General features: G+C 35.8%; 1 long non-coding RNA gene across 2 annotated transcripts; it reads left to right on the top strand.

Moving 5' to 3' along the window:
* Positions 1-893: 893 nt before the first annotated feature.
* LOC120485612 (uncharacterized) lies at positions 894-4,405 on the top strand. 2 transcript variants are annotated; one of them, XR_016155257.1, is made up of 5 exons: positions 894-1,271; positions 1,807-1,873; positions 2,043-2,144; positions 2,450-2,518; positions 4,062-4,405. It is a non-coding gene; the product is annotated as an uncharacterized LOC120485612 (long non-coding RNA). The 2 variants fall into 2 exon arrangements; XR_005623941.2 differs by having other exon boundaries at positions 905-1,271; positions 4,068-4,405.
* Positions 4,406-13,147: the final 8,742 nt, after the last annotated feature.

Raw genomic sequence — 13,147 nt, 5'->3', positions numbered from 1 at the left:
GGACTGCATTTATATAGTGCTTTCATAGACCTAATGGCCACCAAAGCGCTTAACATTTTGCCTCACATTCACCCATTCACACACCGATGGCGGTGTCAGCCATACAAGGCGCCATCCAGCTCGTCGGGAGCTGCTGGGGTTAGGTGTCTTGCTCATGGACACCTCGACACTTGGTCAGGTGGAACCGAGGATTGAACCAACCTTTCGGTTCGTAGACAACCCACATGAACCACTGAGCCACTCTGATAACCAATGTTGGTTACCCCCTTATTACCCCAAACTTAACATATTGTTCCCTTATACCTACACGGAAGTACACTATAATTACAGAAATGTACAGCGTAATTTCAGTGTACTTACAAAGTTATTTGCAGGTTGTATATCTGTTTGTTAAACCTTTATTACCCAAAACTTAACATATCCCAGCTGGCATACGACCGACCTTCAACGTTGAAATATGGTTGAAATAATGTCAGTTGTTGTTTCAACATTGAAACAACGTTGATATAACGTTTAATGCTAAACGGTTGAAAAATGTTAAGAAAACACTTCTAAATCAACGTTGAAATTTGTACAAGATCTGTACGTTGGAACAACGTAATGTTTTCAACCACATACAACAGAAATCTGCCTTATAAAGTTTATGATCATTATTAGCATTTAATGATATTCTGATAATACAGCCTTGGCTATGTTAAAATATAATTATTATCATTATAGACAACTCTCCAATAATTTCAACCTCAAGAGTGCAGCAGAAACTTTTTGCTTTGTGATTTTGTGTGGATTTACAATACTGTGTGCTTACCTAACAGTTTACCATGCTTTATTGTTTATTTTTAAAATCATACACTGTCATGAAAACACCATTTGACAAATTAATTAAATAAATACAGACTGCAAACTAAATATTCTATACACATTTCGCTACGTTACCACGCTGAAACTACTGTTATTGGTTGTTTCACCGGTTTACTTTGACCCTGATTGGTTAATCTTTCTGTCTTCCAGGAAACTGGCCAATGACAAAATGCGCGCCTATTTTAAGTTTGAAAATACGTCCGTTATTGTTTGAGTCGGTATGAGGTGAGCATCTGCTCTGCTGATTATTACCCCGTCGGACACGGATTATTTTAAAAATTCTTGTTAAATTCTTATTTTGAGCGAATTTGAGTTGTGATATGTCAATGAAGGACAAAAGCTGGAATGTGAACAGAGGATGGGGTCGTAATGTTACGTGGTCTGTAAAAATACTGGCGAAATCACTAAAGGTAAGAAAACATTTTTTATTCTTAACAGTCTAACGTGAACGTTAAACGTCCTTAATGTATGTCGTTACCACAGTTTCACTTTAGATATGTTAACAAATATCAATAAATGTTTAAAAGGTATTAACGTTCTGTTCTGTTCTGTTGAAATCTGTTGAAAAGAGTGTAAATTTAGTTTGTGGGTAACGCTATAAACTGATAATCACCCGTTAATGAAGATCATTATCTTCATTTTTTACTGTCTGTAGACAAGATTTTTACAAACTGGTAGCGGACATAGGCCTAATACAGCAGCCTGCAAATGAGTGTTTTTCTACTGCATCAGTGAAGCGCGCTAGAGATATTATTAAGTTTATTCATGTATCTTACGTTACCATCTGACACTGCTGTGCGTTGTTGTTGGTGGTTTGTGTTAGCTTAAACGCATGAGAGGTAATTAGTCTCGGAATAAAGTGATAAAATCGTAATTTATTCATTAGAAGTTCAAAACCTCGAACCCTGATAACTGCCAATGATTATATTTGTTTATTTGTTTTAGGTTAAGCATTGGAATATGATTTTTTCGGGGGGAGAACACCCAAATAGAGACAAATCCACCAACTACAGTAAGTTTTTGTTTTGTTTCTTGTCAATTTTACACACTCTTTCGAAAACCTACACTGGGATTAATATAAAGTATAAAGTATGATTCTCATCATCAAAGAAAGACATTTACTGATAGAAAGTCTGAGTAACTTTTTGTACTTTTGTCTTTTTTCCTCTGACGTGCCGCAGTGAAAGGTCATGTCACCTACCTTCATCAGTCCTGTCTTTAATTCACTGGAAAACATTAAGGGAAAGACCCTCAGACATGTCATAACAGGATAAAGGCTGCAGGTAACATTATATTATGGCTTGATTTTGATGTACCAGTTGGCTTTTTTGTGTGCTTCCCTTTCTATGATACACATTTTTCTGATGGGATTGCCATGCTTTAAATATGCGTTTACATTTTAATCATGTAATAACTAACAGTCTCAAAGATGACAGTACTCTGTTCATGTTGTGTGAATGTGTTATAATGGCAAACGTTTGTAGTATTAAATACATTTTAAGATTGTTTATGGAATGAAAAAAAAATCCCGCTTTTTTAGGGCTTTTTTAGAGCTTTTCATTGAATCATTTCTTGTTTCCCCTTCCAGACTCACCAAGGATCCATATGATTACTGGCAATTTGGTGGAGGATTTTTCTTTAGCTGCTATCACTTCTGGTATGCATTCATTGACCTTTTATGATTTGATTTTACTCAATTTAATAAAAATGTACACTACCGTTCAAAAGTTTGGGGTCAATATGATTTTTTTTTTATATATATATAAAATAGAAATACTTTTCTTCAGAAAGGACACATTAAATTGATCAAAAGTGACAGTAAAGACATTTATAGTAATGCAATATATATATATGAAGAGTTCAGATGCAAAAGCCTCTAAATGCCATTTGAAATTTTCTTCTTTAATGATGATTTTTATCAAGCTTGTATATTTAAGTTCAGTAATTTCACTTAAATAATATTTAAGTGAAATTACTGAACTCAAATATACAAGTTTGATAAAAATCATCATTAAAGAAGAAAATTTCAAATGGCATTTAGAGACTTTTGCATATGAACTCTTCATATATATATTTTAATTAATTGCTTTTCTCTTGAACTTTCAACGAATCCTGAAAAATTAATCACGGTTCAAAGGGATAGTTCACTTTGAAATTAATTTTTGATATGTTTTATCTTACCTCAAGGGCATCCAAGATGGTGTCTTTGTTTCCAGAGTATTTTCAATTTTGACATTTTTAGGTCAAACCGTTCTTGTCTGTCAGTCGTGTAATGGAGATTTATGGGGCCCACCTCAAAGAGCAGCACAGAGAAGTCCAGATTAAACATGATTTAATGACTCGTAAATGTAAGTACACATTGATGGCCTAAGACACGAAACGAGCGGTTTGTGTGAGAAAACTAACAGTATTTATTTCGTTTTTACCTCTTGTAACCACAGCCACGTCCAACTGATCTGAAGGCACGGGCGCTTCGGTCTGCGCATGCGCCGGGAGTGATCTCTTGCGTGTGTACGTCATTCATTTTTTACACAGAGATTCGGAAGTTTTATTGCGATTTCCTATATATCTAAATATGTTTAGATCCCAGTGACAGTTAAAACTTCCGAAATCTCTGTGTAAACAACGAATCACTTCCGGCGCTTGCGCAGACCGATTATGCCTTCAGATCACTTGGACTTGGCTGTGGTTACAAGAGGTAAAAACAATATAGGCCTAAATACTGTTGGTTTTCTCACACAAACCGTTCGTTTCGTGTCTTAGGCCATCAATGTGTACTTACATTTATGAGTCATTAAATCATGTTTAATCTGGACTTCTTTGCATGCTCTTTGAGGTGGTGACCATAGACCTCCATTATATGACTGACAGACAAGAATGGTTTGACCTAAAAATGTCAAAATTGAAAATACTGTGGAAACAAAGACACCTACATCTTGGATGCCCTTGAGGTAAGATAAAACATATCAAAAATTAATTTCAAAGTGACCTTTAATATTAAGCAGCAATCAATTCCACCTTGGGGCTCTGAAGAACTGCTTGTTAATTATGGTTGATATTGTACATTTACATCTGAATACATAACATGTCTTGGATAGAGTTGTATACTTTTTCAACTCGACTGTTATTGAACAGTGTAAGTGAAAATCTTGTAAATAATTTTGTATTCAGTTTTAACTGTTTTTGCTTTTATTTATGAGCTACAGGATCGTACAGAGAGCAGACAAGAAGTGAAGAGGGAGCAAGAGGAAGCGATGGCATCGGAGCAGACCTCAAGCTGGGACTCTACTAGAGCAATGCAAAAGGCTGTTGCATTTTATTGAGATGCTAAGTTTTTCTACTGTTACTGTACACTTAAAATATTAAATGTATTTCATCTAAGTTTTACTGTAATTGAACAAAAACTGTCTTTTAAGTATTCCATTCAGATTTGTACTTTACTTATTACTTTGAAAACACTGCAAGTTAAAGTTTTCAGATGTAGAAAGTATTTTTAGACTTTTTTGTTTTGTTTTCCAAAATAAAACTTGTTTTACAATCTTGAGCATGTGCTAACTCTTTATTAAATGTGTTTGTAATTAAGCCATTGCTGTCAGTCATTTGACATTAAACAATGTTTTAGTGTAGACTACAGTATGTACAGTTAATCACTAAATCAGTTAGCATTGTTATGATCGTGTATTCAAACTACGTTGTAATTTAATGTATAATTGTATTCTCCCATGTTGAATGGTAAGACTTAAACAATATCACGATAGCAACGTTGATTCAATTTGCAAAACCGAAGCATAATTAAATGTTGGTTTAACTTCGACATACAACTTTTACTCACCAATATTGAAAGGAGAGATCGTGAAACAACGTCGCGACATCAACAGTGAAACAACATTCATGATGTCAACGGTGAAACAACGTTGCAAAATCAACGTTGATTAGATTTGCAAAATCGAAACATAATCCAATGTTGATCCAACCTTGGTCCCTGACGTTGTTTCACCGGTGAATCAACGTTAAAATGCCAGCTGGGATTGTTCCCTTATACTTACACGGAAGTACACTATAATTACACAGCCGTATAACGTAATTTCTGTGTACTTACCCAGTTGTTTGCGGGTTGTAAAATAAAGTGTTACCTACTTTTTTGGGGCATTGGGTATGTGCAGCGTTTTCCCTGTGTTGATGGAGTTTGTTGTCTGGAGCTGGTCCCTTGAGTAAATTGCTGAACAGGGGATATTGATCTTCTACGTTGTTCTTCTTGTTGCGACAGTCTTCTATGAGATTGTGGTCTGGTTGGCGTTTCTGATGTGGGCTCTTGAATTTGCTGGAGCACTACAAGAAGAGTAAGAGTAAAGGGGTGATTCTCAATTCTTATTTTTGCATCCTTTATTTCCTTTCCTTGCATCTCAGCTCCACCCCCTGTAGGATGTAGAATAATTAAGCAAGATAGCCCGTTGAAATATGTGAGATGTGTGGTCTATATAAACTGCAGAGTTAAATATAAATTACAATGATTGTGACCGACGTGAAGGGGGAGGAGAATTGTCAAGAAGTCAAGTAAGAGTTTAATTAATCCTCCAAGTGTGACCCATCAGCCCCTGTAGCAAGAACAAGTGGAAAAGTTCTTCTACTAGGTAAGTGAATATAAACCTGCCAACAATTACTTAAAATACAACCCTAAGCTAAAAAATGTTTTGAAGGTTGCACAAAACTACACATTACTTCAGGATTCATTGTTAAGCTCTTGTGTTGTTTGCTAGTCCAAATTTACTTATTTGGAGGAGCACACCCACTGGGAAGCTCTCATTAAAGAGAAGGAGCTGATGGCTCAGACTTAGTACATTTGTATAGATATATGGGTATGAACCCAAACTATCACTTAAAGGTAAAATATTTATGAAAGTGAATTTAAGAGTAAATTGGGACCTGCAGAATCCTTTTTAGCTTTAGAAATCTGCTTTCCCCGAATGAGCGGAATGACTGTAGAGCCAGATCTTGATCGCCTGGATGATGTAGACGATGATGGCGAGCTTGCATGTTCGGACGTTACTGGTGACTCTCGCTCTTGAACGTGTTGAAACTTCCTTGGAGCAGCAGGAAGTTCTAGCTCTGTTAATAAAAGCAAAGATAATACATGACCACCTAGACACACACATCACAAGCATGCATTAACACACAATGTGTGTGTGTATATATATCATAATTAGTGTTGTCAAAATATTTGGTACTTCGGTACCAAGTTGGTACTAAAAAGATTTAAACGTCACGGTACCAAGTCTCGGTGGTACCGAATACCCGGTCAAATCCGGTTCTGGATGCGCATGCATGAAATGTGTCCTTTTCATGAAAGCGCTGAGACATGGCGACCGGCGGCGCTGCTGATGTGGTGTCTGTGTATATTAAACTGCAAAACAACAATTTAAATAGGAACACTGCATGCTCTGCTTGTCCTTGTGTGAATGAACGGCGCAGATGCGTGGTTTCACTTAACGTTACCTCACAGACACACATTCATTTTCCGTTTCATTTGAGAAAAACTATCGTCATATCATACATGCACAGAAACTCAAAGGTCTTCACGGCAACCCGTCAAAATAAAAGTTTGGTTTAACTTAAAGAAATTGACAGAAATAATTATATTAGGCTACTGTAGATTTAACTACGTCTCTATTAATTAAAAATACTACTACTACTAATAATAATAATGAGAGCATAGAAGGTTGCTTATTTTTCACTTAATTTTTTTATAAGCAATATTTCTCAATATCATCAATATTTTTGTTTGAATATCGTTAATACAGCATGTAGCTTAAAATAGTTCAAACTGATTTTGCTGTGGTACCGAAATTGGTACCGAGAACCGTGACATTTTAATGGTATCGGTACCGACAAATGGAACCATGACAACCCTAGTCATAATGTTGTGTTAATGTTCATATTACTGCAGTGTTTCCCCTTTGTCCATTCAGCTGCAGCACTTAGCCTCACTCATTTCTCCAAGGACTTCTACATTGGCATAGGTTAGCAGTAAATTGTCAATCTGGCAGTATATGTACAGTATAGGCGGTGCTTCCCCGATATGCATTCAGGAGCGGCGGTGTGCTGCAGCTGAATCATGACCACTGCTACTAAAATTTCCTACAATTATTGTGTGCTACAAATGTTTTCACTTGCACACTGTGCGAGCACGGCAACACTCAATGCTTTGCTAGCTTCCTCTCCTCATTCTACATAAAAACATCCAAGTGACAGGTGCTGTTATAAGAGCAGCGTAACTCCTGTAATGAATCGGTAGGTGCGTAGCGAGTGTTTGATTGTCCGAGCAGCAGAAAGTGAACCTGAGCTGAAGGAAATAATCTGGCAGTAAATGTGACTGATTGGTCAGTGAGAATTGTCACTATTCACTAAATCATCATTGCGCATGCTGGACAGAGGCCAGCAACAGAAAGTTTGATATTTTACAATTTCCATACGTTATTCAATCACTAAATCCACTTCTGAGAAGTTTTGAGGTGAGCAATCACTCGTGTAGATTCTAATATTGACAGTTTTACGAAAAGTGACGGTGGAACAAAAATGTGCTTGAAAGTGGCGGCGGGGGAAGCTTGCTCACAGAGCCCTCTCGTCACACAGACCACTGCAGCCAACAAGGCAGCCACTCCAGCAACAGCAGCAGAGGAAAAGATTTCCATACAGCTTATCTGTCTTTCTGAGTAATGTTTAAACGTTTTAACTTACATCAAGAGACAGCTAGTGTGAGTGGGTGTAACACTTACAGGTACATCTACTGAATAATCTACTCTGCACTGTAGCAAATGCAACATTTAATAATATACATAAAATGTATTTAAGGGGGCCGAAGGCCAATTTAGCTCAAAGGGAAATGATTCATTTATTTGCAATGAATCTATGGAATCGAATCACTGAACCGAGCAAATGACTCGCTTAGAATTCATTTGAACGGGCCGTAAGTATAACCAAATCTATAGCGAAACACTATGTCTTAGCAAGGTAACTTTAGATCAAACAGTACAAGACATTAAATGTGCAAACACGACACAAGAAGATTTATCTTTTCAAATATATGGAAGACTTTATTAGCTATTCTAAACACAACTAAGGTCTAAACATAATCACGCACCCACACACACACACATTCATACAGTCGCAAAAGGGAAAGAGTGAGTTGGAAAGAGTGAGAGAGAAAGTTTCAACTTTCTATATGCACGTAAGACATGACCTGAAAGGACCACCAAGCATTAATTTGAACCTTCATTTCTTAGAGAGGTTATTCAATTAACATTAAAGCACCAGTTCAGTTAGAGCCTGGAGTACTTGCACTTTGTAGTGGCTGAGGGAATTTCCTTTGTCTGCGTCAAGTCGAAGGGTGGTTTCCCGGCCGGGTCCGTTGCGTGGTTTGTTGTCTTTGAAGTGCAGGGATGGAAGTTTTGCCGCTGGTCACGTGTGATTAGCAAGCGAATGAGAGGCTTTTCTAATTCGAAGCGCGTTGCAAACTTAACTTTGAAACGAGACTTTTACGAAAAAGGAAATAAAGGAAAGAAATGAAAGTTAGGCGAGTCGGATGGCTTGACTGAGCTTAATTGTAACCCTGATCTTGAGGGGTTATTCGTCTGCTGGTCGAATTTGGTCTAGTCAATGTTGAAGCATGCGGACATGTTCTTTGTTTCAGAGATAAGCACGAACAAAACACTCTCTTGCTGGTTTTAGAGAGAGGCATGAACTTAACAGTTACAGAACTGAACGAACTGAACTGAACACAAAACAAAAATCACAAAAATCTGATCATGAGGTCCTTTGTTCGGATCTTTAACTTAAACTCTAGTCCATCCTCCTAGAAACTTCTGGCCTATGAGATAATGGCATGACTTTAGGAGGTGGATCTACTTCTTGCTTATCATAATTTATGCATGGTCTGTGAGCTGGTCTCCAGCACTTAGCAGAGAGACAAAAGACCATAGTTTAAACCTTATGATTATTATAATCATAAAACAAAACCTTTTACGCAGATTTCAATCAAGCCATCTTTTGAATTAGGAGAATACGGTTCGTTTAAGAGCAAACGAGGCATCCACACTTCTAATGGTTGTATAACAATTACCAGAGTTAATAGTTAACAACAATTGCATGATTAATATGTGATCTAAGCATAATAACACATGAAGTGTAGGAACAACAAGAAATATAGCTGCGAGCAGCGATGAAGGGCCCAAGCCGGTGGCACCGCAACCCCGGTTCCTTAGTTACCTAAAAGCACCAGGGTGGCCATGCCACTGGCTTTGGCCCTTCATCGCGGATCACAGCTATATATATATATATATATATATATATATATATACTGTATATATATATATATATATACTGTATATATACATATATATATGAAGCCGGTGGCACCGCCACCCTGGTGCCTTTAGGTTTATTGTGCACGACATGCAAAATGTAACCCTGCTTTGACTGATGCAAGCTCTACAGCACAGTTTATAGTAAGAAAGAATATAGTAAGAAAGAAAAGTAAGCTGTTACTCAGATGGTTTGGGAAACAAACATTCATCATGTCACATTGGTTTTAGTTACTTGTCCTCGAACAGAGCCCTAATCTGTTTATATTTCAGTTACACATTCTACGTTGATTAAAAAAGAAAAATCAAATGTGTTTTTAATTCATACAGAAATAAAATATTTATAATTCAGCTGAGAATAAAGTTAGTTCAAATTTTAAGAAAAACAAATATATGATCTGAAATATAGCACATTCATTTTTAAATTCATTCAGGTTCAATTACCAAAAATACATTCTTAATTTAATTTAAAACAAATAATAAATCTAAAATATATGGGTTATATGCATATTTTGTAAAAAAAGAAAAAAAAAAGAAAGAAAGATATATATATATCCAAAAACACAAGGCCTTAAACTTTAACAAGGATGCAACTCTTATCACTACAACAAACATAGTCACACACACAAGTCAAGTCACTTACATTTTAGATGCAATATTGACTTTTTAGATGCAATATTGACTTTTTTCTGTTTCAGCAGAGAAAATAGTTAAACAAAGATCACAGCGACCCATCGCGCATCTCAAAGCAATGTGTTTTCTCATTACTGAATGATTCAGCATTTTGAATCCATGACTCGTTCATTAAGACGGTCATCTGGCGACACCTTATGGTGATTTAGGGTTATGTTTAAAAGTATCGTTCTTTACAGCGATTTTTAATTGACTCCTGTTAAACCAATCTCGTAACATTATTGTGTAACCGATTTAATTTGATCAGCCTTACCTAGGGTAACAGCCCTATAGTGTCTTATTATTCTAAATTATTGAATTTATTGATCAAATTTACAAATGAAAAATGAAGCATACATTTATTAAGACTAGGCTGCCCTGCAGATATTAGGCTACAATATGGAGATTTAAATATATCATTTATCAAATAATCTGTTTATTTTTAGGTTACACATTACATTGTTTAAAAAATAAAAATCAAATGTGACCCGCTCTGGCGAAATGAGTCGGAAGTTGCAACCTTCCATTTTAAGATATGGGCCGATTATGTGGAAAAACCATGAAATAACAAAAAAAAATATATATATTTTTTTTTTTGCTAATTTCAAAGAACAGACATTCAAAAATAATCTCACAGGGTTTCGTAGTCGAGATAATTGAGTAAAGGTATTTAAATAACGATTAAAGTTGTCAAAGCTTTAAATTCGCTGAAATAAACATTGCTCTTCTCAACTCCCCTCGTCACCTCTGAGCATTTCCCGGGTATCCCCTGAAACGTTGAACTCACTGGAGGCTTCTAACCTAAACTGCGTGAGTATATTTATCTGCAAGAAGAATATAGCCTATGTAAGGCTGTAACGATCGCGACACTCAGATCCACGAACCTGTGTCGCGGTGTGAGAAGACAGAATCACGACACCGACACGTCCCTTCAACTCCCGAAGTTATCCTTCACGTCCAGACCCAATGCTAGCTACAACATCTTTAAATTACTATTAGTATTATTTGAAGTTAACATTAGCCTATAAAATACGTAGACTTACACCACAAAACTTAAATTATTACTAATTTTTTTTTTTTAAATTGGGCAATTTCAGCATCCAATTCCCAGATAATTAAATATTTTAATAAATTGGCCTATGTGAACCACACTGCACAAACCAAAAGTAATACTCACCGGATGAAGAAGGGTTGACTCTCTCCAGAACATAAAATCTTTATTTTATTTTCCGTGTTCGCATTTATGAGGAAAAACAATCCGAACGTGACCGTTCTCTGGAAGCAGCACTAAAACTTTCACATAGCTTAAACATGCAAGCACAAAGCCTTTCTTTAAAGTAAATTTCGTTTTAAAATAATTATCTTAATTTAAATCAATGTTTCATCAACCAATTACTAGGATTTAATAATAAGAAATAAATTGCAGACAATAGGCTAGGCCTAATCACGACGCGGAGACGCGCGGCACGTGAACTGAAGCTTGTCTCATGAACCGAAAGTCAGCGTATAAGGTATCCTCACAGACATATATATTGAAATGTCTACTTTTAAACACAACCATTCAAAATGAAAGAAAACAGACTGCTCTCTGCTTATGTGGGCTAATCCGTATGAAAACTGAATTTCTCTCTGACTCCTCTTTAATCTTTCTGATTTTAGAACATTTTTGTAAAAGTGACTTTTTAATTATTTATTTCAAAAAAAATAAAAATAAGTTGAGTTTCAGCCTCGTTAAATTGCATTTATATGTTAATCTATTTGGTCAAATTAAGCTATATAAAATAAATAGTTTATCCCTTAAAATGCTATGGATTTTGAAAGATATCAAAAAAAAAAAAAAAAAAAAACGGGCAAAAAAACTTTAAAAGCGATTTTCTTAGGTTTTCAATTGGAAAAAAAGGGCAGACGACCAGAATTAAAATCTGTATATCGTTACAACCATTCAAGGTATGACCAAGGTATCATTTGAAAGCTTACAGTGTCCTCTTTCCATTAATATCAAAATCTCAATTTTTAAATTTGGGTCACTGTGACTAATTTTGCTGGATCAGTTCGGTCACAAATGTGTTTTTTATTGTAGTATTATTTTATACAGAAATACATTATAATTATATATAATATACAAAATATAACCGTGGGCGCGATTAAACAGTGTTACAATAAAACTCAACATTGTGTTTTTTAAAAATAAATTCAAATAATACAAATCCCGAAATTGCGCTAATTTTAAAATTAAACTAAAACTCATGGCTGCACAAGCATTCATAACTGTGCGCGCCAACAGCGAGGAACCAGCAGAACAGAGTGAACGTTCATTCTGTTTAGTTCAATCCTACTTAATAGGAATTTATTTAAAATGCTCGCTCTACTCCACAACATTAATGTCTTGTGCGGATATCTGTATTTTGACTTTCGGTTTTAAGTAAGCGATTTAAAAGTTCCCGAGTCCCAGCGGAGTCACACGTTGATTAACCGGTGGGAATATACACAATACGCCTACCTGATATTGAACACAAGAGGGCAGTATAGCACTACGTATGACTCAGATTATTTTTTCTTCTTCTGAATTTTAAAACCATTATGGCTGTTTTTGAACGTAAACATAATTCTTAAATGAAAAAAGGGAAAAACTGGTTTAATTATAATATTTGTATAATTTAATTTAGAAACAAATAATGTATAATTACATTTTTAGAAGATATGAGGCTTTTAGTGTTTACTGTTTACTTTTTTGACATTACTTTAATATTTTGCCAAAGTTGCACATGCCTACTGGCTAATAAATGTGATGTATCTGTCGAGCTATCTGTATCTATCTGTTTCAAGCAATTTCAAGCATGCTAAGAGTCCCAAAAGTATCAAAAAAGAATGTTAAAGTTTGATTTGTTGCCACAGCAACAGTATCAAAGATATCAAGAATCCATTCACAGGTCTACATCTGCTGTATTTTTACATTATACAGATGAAGTTTGAAGCAAATCGGTTAAAAATAAGAGGGTGATATCAAAGCAGTTTGAAAGTGACACACTTCCTGCTGCCAGTTGGTGGCGCTATAACTCTGACTCACAATAGTCACATCCACGTGATCGTCCTCTTACAGCGAACACACTGCTGAAGTTTCATCAAGATCATTTAATCTATGCTGAAGTTATGACACACTTCCTGTTTCACGTTTCTCGCCATAATTTTGTTTCCTCGCCACGGCCAAACCGTTCGAGATATCAAAAATCCCCTCGCAAACTTTCATCCTCAATGCC

This window comes from Pimephales promelas, chromosome 3, assembly GCF_988280905.1.
Source record: "Pimephales promelas chromosome 3, fPimPro1.hap1.1, whole genome shotgun sequence".
Taxonomy (NCBI): Eukaryota; Metazoa; Chordata; class Actinopteri; order Cypriniformes; family Leuciscidae; genus Pimephales; species Pimephales promelas.
This window is presented reverse-complemented; position numbering and strand designations above follow the sequence as displayed.